The sequence below is a fragment of the Etheostoma spectabile genome, chromosome 1 (genome assembly GCF_008692095.1).
Source record: "Etheostoma spectabile isolate EspeVRDwgs_2016 chromosome 1, UIUC_Espe_1.0, whole genome shotgun sequence".
NCBI lineage: Eukaryota > Metazoa > Chordata > Actinopteri > Perciformes > Percidae > Etheostoma > Etheostoma spectabile.
The window spans coordinates 1,164,042-1,172,850 of NC_045733.1; positions in this window are offsets into that span (position 1 = coordinate 1,164,042).

An 8,809-nucleotide genomic window follows, 5' to 3' on the forward strand; every position below is an offset into this window, starting at 1 on the left:
AAGAAGGACGGTCAGCCTTGCAGCCTCTCTTTTCCAGTGGCCACTTGCGAATTGCAAGGAAAAAATCCCCCAGGACTCCTCAAACTGCAAACAAGGTTGATAATGACTCTTTCTTTTATGAATTTTTATTTCATGGATTTTAATATTTGAAAAGCTTGAGCAGAGAATGGCAACTTTAAAACCTGTGATGTCACCACAATGTAAAGTCTATGGGACGAGCATGAGAAACACTTCTGCACATGTTCACCGGGCCTTTTTTGGCATATCCCCCAGACAAGCAACTCCAATAAACCTAATATGTGCCATTTTGGGATCTATTTTCCAGTTATTAGTATACCTTTATGTGTATTGCACATTGTGACTTTTAGGAGTAAGTTGAATGCAGCCTTTACACAACATGCATGCCTTCAATAGGGTCTATTTTGCAAGTTATAATTGAATGCTTTTTTGCCTTAAATTAAACTGTGAAGGACTGCTTTACCAGTTTTTTGCATCTTTGCTGGCTTTAAAATTAGAATTAGTTTTATTGGGCAAGTGTGCTTTTGGATTGAATTTAAATATTACTCAAAACATAAAAAAAACTTACAAAAGGGGCTCACTAAAACAAAAAAAAACGGGGAAATTTAAAAATAAAATAATACATATAATGCTGGAGGAAATAGTCTCACAAAAGGGGTGCGTTGAACTGCAATACAATATTGTGGGGAACAATTTTAAACCAAGTTCCATTTCAATGTCGCCGGTCGTCAGATTCCTTCATTTTTTTGTCCAACATTTTATTACATGCAAGTAAAATTTTTAAACAATAGGGAAAATGCCTTGAATGTATTTGGCCATGAGGATGAATTCCAATAAGTAGTGGTCACAGTTGGAATTTTTTGAGCAATACAACAAACAGGTCAGAATCTCCACTCGCATCTAAAACTAATGAACGAATTCCTCTCAACCTTAGCTGAACTTTGAGATAAAGCCTGAAACGTAAAAAAAAAAAAAAAAAACTCTTGACACTAGCTTCCTCAGCCAAATAGTGTGGGTTACAGATCAAGGCAGCAACATAATCAAAGCCCTGGAACCATATAGGAGAGTTTCTTGTCTCGACCACCTAATTAATACTGTCCTTCGCCACAGTCTGCATGTCAACGCACAGGCCGACAATGCGCCGGATATACTGTAGCAGAGACCATATCTGCTGCTAAAGCACTCTGTCTGAAACAATCTGGCCTGGTTGTGCAATTATCAAAGACAGTGCTAAAGATGGGGGAGACACAATTTAGCACAGTTTACCTCACACTCAAGTCAGTGCAGGACATACCCAGAGCTACGGGAGAAGCTCGAGAGGCATAGCTTTCTCCCCACCCAGTTAGGCCAATAAAATAATGATTAAAAAAACAAAAATGTTTGATCAAGGGCCTGGCCCAACGATAGTGGTAAGAAATATCAACCCAACCCGACCCGGCCAACGTCCCACAGGCCTTAGGCCCAGGCTCGGGCAGAGCATCTAAACTCTAATCTGGTATGCACTGGACATCTTTGTCTTGGGTGTCTCTACAGTTTACCTTGCATGGCAGCTGGATTATTGGGATATCACAAGATCACGCGAGAATTGCGGGATCGCATATCACTGCACAGACTGCAATGCATAACACACAACAATCCATCTTGTCAGGCTTCAAGTAGCCCGTAATCCAAACAGCAGCGAACCGAACCAATGAGCGTCCAATGAGGAGCTCTTGGCAGCTATTGCCGTGGATTTGGTGTGTGTGTTTGACAGCCGCAATGGTTTGTTCACAACAATGGCGAACATGATGAACATGATGACAAATGGTTCATTTGAAAGTGCCTGCCCTTTTCCAAACAGTTTCCACTGACGGCTTCCCAGGTGGTTCTGTGAAAAAAAAAAAAAATAGCACCATTAAACTCTACATTATGGCTTCCAATTGATTTCTAACTGTAGAATGTTTTCCTTTGACAAAATGTAGCCTAATCATGAAACATCAGTTTGCAAAGAGAAGTTAAATACATTGTGTCAATAACAGTGTCTCTTGTTGGTCTTGAATTGGGGACAAGTCAACCAAAACTAGAGCCAAGGTTTGTGCTGCTCAATTAATTACAAATCAGTAGCTTCCCATGTGAGATCAATTTTGAGAAATAATTTACTCTGCAAAATGTCTGCCACTTGTTATGACTGAAGAAACCCTAGTTTAATTTAGTATTTTGCTGACATCACAGATAATTGCAGATGTCTGGTACCTAACTTTGGGATGAGGTTGTTTCATGTTCACAAATATTGATGGTGCTGTCTGCAACAACAGAAATAGCATCAATGGATTCTGTATTTCACCTCAAAATGACTTTCAGAAGAATGCAACACTTTACTTTAGAGCCAGGAGGTTTGGATGCCCTGAAGCAAGACCTGCCAAGAAGTAGCTTCTGCAGGGAAGGACAAGTGGGCCCTGGGTGGAATGAAGATAGATAGTTGATAGTTCATTAGCTAGTTAGTCACAGGGAGGGGTATACCGCAGAGGATTGCAGAGTCTCGTTTTTCAGTGTTGCTAAGAGCCTATATTCCAGTGCAGGGCCAAACAACGTTAGCAAAGGCTTAGTTTTTATTTGCCTCTCAGTCTTGATTAAAGCAAAATTTTCTCAGTAGACCTTTTGCCACCTTAAGACTTTGTATTTCTGATGGGATTTATTGTTTTAAATAAACAGATGACAATGGTAATTCGGTGTAGAAAACATGACCATGGCAATCCCCAATTTTGGCCCTGCGGTGGAAAAGTAGTTGTTGCTTCTCTCCCCACAGCCGGAGTCCAGCCTCAGGCTTGGTTATCCTCTAGAGATTTGCAGAACACCACTTCAAAGACAGATCCCCTCTCCTTATATACCGTATACCCTCTCTCCCCTCTCCTGCTATAAACACAAGAACTTAAGGAATTAATTAGACACTGGATCAAACACGAGTTAGTAAATTCAGCTCAATAAAGATACCAGGGATAACTTGTCATGATGGGTATCTTTGATATGTATGTGGAAGCCTGTATTTCATTTCTGATCCAGCAGGACAACTTACACTAGCAGACTCTTGACCCCTCTCTTATTTGTTGAGGGATACGGTTAGGGATATTTTGCAGGCTTTTCCCCTCACACTAAGGGACAACACCTTATCTCTGTAAAAATGCAAATATAAATACTTTGATACAGCCACTGGTCCTCGAAGGCTTGTTCTTTTAAACAGACTTTCTTCCACAAGGGCAGTTCCCAAATATTGTTTTCAATGACTCACATCAAATATAAAGAAGTGGCTTTGCAGCACATTTTATTTATGTTTGGGGTAACCCAGTATGACTATCCAAGGTGTTACTTCTTCATCCATCTGACCAATACAATATCTTTATATAGGTACAGAAACAATTCACAGCCAGCCGTGTGCATGCAGATTACCCTACACTTGCCTTTCTCCATGTGTCGATAATAAGGGTTGATTCATGGCTGCAAATGTGAGAGGCAGGCTCTCTCTCAAGCTATAGATAAATTGTATGGGAAGTCTTTGTAAACACATTTGTCAATAAATGAGAGTCCTTCTTATATTTCAATGTCTTAACCAGATCAGCAGGTTGGGTGTTATTGACTGGAGGACAAGCAGCATGTCATGTCATGCTTGTAGATTTGCTCTGAGGGGGTGTATCAGAAAGCAGGATTACCTGGTTTAGTTAGATAACTGTGAAAGCAGTATTATTGATTACATGGTATTTACTGATGGCCAGGTTCTCCGGAAAATAATTACAAATTGACATAGCAATCCTGCTACTAAACAAAAACGATCTGGAGTATAGGCAGCCAATGCAGACTGCCTAAAAGTATTATTCTAGTTCAGTGTCTAACGACATTCCTCTTGCTGTATTTTTGCAACACTTGGCAATGCAGCGTAATGTATTGCACTTCAAATGATGTTAAGCGTAATTCTTTTCATCAATATGGCGTTTTCAGGTGCAAAAATGCTCACTGACAGACGAGGAAAACCATCTTTGACAAGGAGCTGAGAGATCATAGCTTGACTGCGAAGCAGCAGTGGCTGTAGGTAATGTTTAGAAGTACACACAGGCAGGATACACATCAGAGAGGACCCTGCCAGGAAAGCCACCTAATTATTCCCTGTCATTCTCTTACTCTGTCTTTCTCATTGTCTCTCCTTTCCTCTCTTTTTACCACAAACACTCTTTCTTTTTTCTGTCTCTCTTTCGTTCTTTTACACACACAAATGCACAAACACACACATCAACCGTCCAGCTTTTCCACTGCGTGCAGAATGTGTGGTGATGCCACCCGTGCATCAGGCGGGGGAGCCAGCATAACCAGCCTCTCTACCACCTCACTATCTGCTGATCAAAGAGCCGCTAAACAGCCAGAAACTACAGCAGGGAGCGGAGCATGCACGGAAACATAATTTGCAAGCACTGCTTTTTTTTTTTTATTTCACTCCCGATCCCTGAAATTTTCACACACAAACACAAGCATGCATATATGTGCATACAAATTTTGGAATTATAAAAGCAAACATGCAATTATCTCTACTTGTATTAAATATATATTAGTGCATGTATAATGTGTGTTCACATTATCACTGCCAGAGTGGTGGATGGCTCTGCCACCAGGTTTGATGAAGCTCTCTAATCAGCAAATCAAGCGATCAAGCTGTCTAACAAGAAGACCGCGCTAGCTCTCATTCTGCCGTTCGCTCTGCTGCCTGCCTGTATTGAGAACACATGACCTTTGTTAGTTCACTTCGAGACGGAAGAACCAGAAACACCACCTTCAACACCTTCAACTTTGAGTGATCGTGCTGGTGAGGATGAGGAAGGAGACCACCCCTGGCCCTACTTAGCGTCCATGTTTTCATTTGTTGGAGTGAAAGACAATTCATATAGAATGAAGTGCCCACTCTGTCTCCCGAAAGATTGCAAAATAATGGCCTTCAAAAATTCACTGTCAAATTGGAAGAAACATGTCAAGGTAAGCTATAAATATAATACACAAATGGCACACCAGCTTGAACTATCGGTAAGCGTTAGCTAACTAGCTACCCATGGTTCATGACATGCTGCTACAGGCAAAGGAACTGTGAATGTCCTTTAGGCTAAACATTCAAAATAATGTAAATAGGATATTAAAACTTTTGACCGCTTTCTTTAATAACTATAAAAGACAATACTTGTACTTTTACTTTCAGTACTTGAGCAGTACATTTTAAAATAAACTACTTGTAACACTTAAGCACAATTTTTTTTGAATATTTTAGTAATTCCACTTAAATGTGGTGCCTATAAAGCACTTCAACTTCTACGCAAGCCATTTTTTTGACTTTTTACTTTTTCTCAAATCTGTGTCTGAAGTACTTTATACATGTGTGTAATAACTAACAACAGATTGAAAAAAATGAAATTTCCCTTTGTGTGATCGATACAGTATGTCTTAATCTCAACCGCCATCTTAATATTTGATGTGTGTACAATGTTAAATCCACTGTGGTTTCACCTGTGAATGACTGTTCATGGCATCAGCCACTGATCTCTAAGTTGCTCAATTAAAGTTAGTGAAGAGCCTTAACAAGGCGAGGAGAGGGGAGGAGAAGGAAGATCAAAAGGAATACAGAGAAAATTCTGGCAGGATAAAGAGAGAGAGAGGAAGAGTATGTATGAGAAAGTGCACACAGAAAGCGAGTGAGAGAAAGGCAATGGGGGAGGATGACATTGAAAGAGAAGGGTAGTAGAGGAAGAGAGACAGAATGTGTACTAAATGAGAAAAAGAAAGGATGGCATCACACACAAAAACGTCACCCTGATATTTGAGTTTCTGTTGTAATAACTTGCCTCTCCACTAAGTGATTTAGGAGCCATTGCAAAAGTCATTTTTATTGTAAAAACCTGTCAGCTGTTTGTAACAAAACAGAGGTCAACTCATATCATTCACAATTTAACAGCAGCATATCCACCGCCTTGGGTGCAGCTCTCCCTCACCTGAAAATGGTTGAAACAAATCCTCATTCTTTAAGATTGGTGAGCAACTGTGTTTTGTGCGTGCATGCGTGTGTGTGTGTGTGTGTGTGCTTGCGTGCAGAGTGAGACGGCAAGTCAAGATGCCAAATTAACAAATAAATGATCGTGGCATTTTAGGACAAACAATGCTTGGGAATTCAAGCAACACTATGGAAGTTTTTGCAATACAAAAGAGCACATTCATCTCATAAGTTCAAAGCAACTAGCGCCCATCTTGCAATGGGATCACACCAGCGGTCACGCCAAATTAGGCCAGGGGCATAAAGTGGGGGGCCCAATGGCCACTTCCCTACTTTCTACCCCCCTACTTCTGGCGCCCTTGCTCGGACCAAACACATCTTCGAACTATCCTTGATTTTGATCTTTATTACACACCTGTAAAGTTACGTGGCTGCATCTTGTACGATTGTGACACCATAACAAAATCTGTCCGCAGACAGACAGACAGACAGACAGGTTAGCTGAAAACTATACCAGCATCGCTTTTGCAGCTGGTAATAAAATACAACTTTGCTTGATTCAGTACACTGCTACAGCCTGACTTGGGTAGGATAAATAGCTCATGGTGGCTAAACTTAGCTACCGCAAACATTAGCAACGTTTAGATAAATATTGCTGTAAGTATACTGAGTTTATTTCAATACTCTTTTCTACTTTTGCTTCTGTTACACTACATTTTAGAAATTGTCATTAGGGCTATACCATAAATGCCATAAGTGACATCATTCAGCAAACGTTACATAACCCCACTTTAAGTGAATCAGCTGTAGGCCTATCTTCTAGGTGTAAAAAAGAGAGACAAAAAAGGCATTGATGGTGGTAAGAGAATGGCTGTCAAACAAAGTTATTAATGAGACATTTGTGAGAGGACAGTCATTTGAAACCTAATAATTCAAATGAAAAGCATTTTTTCATAATGTTCTTAACACTAAAGGCAATGCAAGGACATTTCTGGGAGCAGTGCCAGGTGGGGGTGAGCCACAAATCTGGGGAATGTGTCAGGGAAAAACGGATGTGGATCCTGTACTGTAAAAAAAAATCCCAGTGTACATGGCATGGCTCTGCTCACTTCACCGCCACTGCTGATTCAAGTGTGCCCTCCAATGGAGGAAAACAGGTCATGATGACAAAACAGACTCCTCAGCTTGATGTTGAAGTGATTCTTGGTGCGTTTTCCCCACCTGTGTTTGAGCTCTACGAAAATGTAATTTATCACTGTAAGTTAATTTTCTCTGCCCTCAGGTGCCAAAATCAGTGACCTCAGTGCATTTACAGTTAACCTCTGAAATTGCAGGCACTTCTAATCTCTAAATCTAATTTACAGTAATATTGCAAATCATACAGTGAATCAAGGATGTCAAACAAACCCTGAGCTAGCCTAGAAAATTAAAAACTCAAAGGTTTTGTGCACTGAATACTTTTTTCTCTCTGAGGTCTTGAAGCATTATTTCAAAACAATCAGAACAATCACAGACTTCGTTCGTAGCATATGTTCATTAGTGACACATTATAATGCAGTTTTTGGAAAGGTTGCTGAATGATTGCGAGGTTCTTATCCAAATGCTAATTCAGTAACTGATTGGAAAAGCACAGTAATGTGATGATAATAATATGCAGATGAGTTCTCATCAGAGCTGTCTATCCATTAATGAGACGATATCTGAGTGTACTGTACGTATGTGTGTGTGTGTGTGTGTGCGTCAATGAAGACAAGGCTGCATGCATATGTACAGAAAGTGTGTGTATGTTAGAGTGCGCATTCACTTTCATCAGAATATTTAGCATATTAATGTTCAATTAATCTACCACTGCACTGATGCAAAGTTTAATTAAGACAAGCCAGTTGGTAATAAACAGACAGGAAGCAACTGAACTTAAATCACAGTCAGCTTATAGAAAAGTTTTCAAATGAAGATATACAGTCTGGAAAACTTATGTGTGAGCATGTGAAGATTTTGTACGTTCAGAATGGGTTGTAATTCAGGTTAGCATCAGATACTGTGTAGCATTTCTGATTACGTCCTTTGCCTGCTATAAAGATTTGGGTTCAGCTCATTTTAATAGCAAAATATGCTGGTGAGTGTTACAATAAACTTCTAAATGTGAATTCAAAGCAATGGTTAAAAGTATTATGCTTCTTCAAGAACTGTACTTAAGTGAAATGTTGAGGTACTTACTACATGTACATACATTCTGTTACTTAATATAGTACTTCTAATACATTTCAGAGCAAAAGCTTGTGCTTGCACTACATTTATTTAACATATACAGTTAGAAGTTGCAATATAATGTTTACAATTCTGATCTAAGCTTATAACATGCAACGCATTGTTAAAGATAAAAATGTATGGTTTAAACAACAGTTTGAGGCAAAAAGATGTAAAATTATCCCACATTTTACACAAAAAGCAAAAAAATACATTGTTGTATTGGTAGTTTTAGTGCTTTCTTCCACCAGAGATCCAAAGTAACAGAATGTCAACAGATTTATGTGCTTTTTGAAAGGTGAAAATATCAAACATGTTAAATGCAATTTATATGCGCCTTATCAATTTTAGCAGGCTTATATTCATGACATTTAACTGAACAGTAAACTGCTTCATCTGCCGTGGCCCCCACACCATCAGCTGCAGGATAAATAGTACCTCATATTGTCAAGTATACTGAGTGTTTAGTGTGGATCTCTGTACATGAATAATTATATTTCACATGTACAAATATGTAAGTCACTTGTCCCATCCAGTATTGCCATCAAA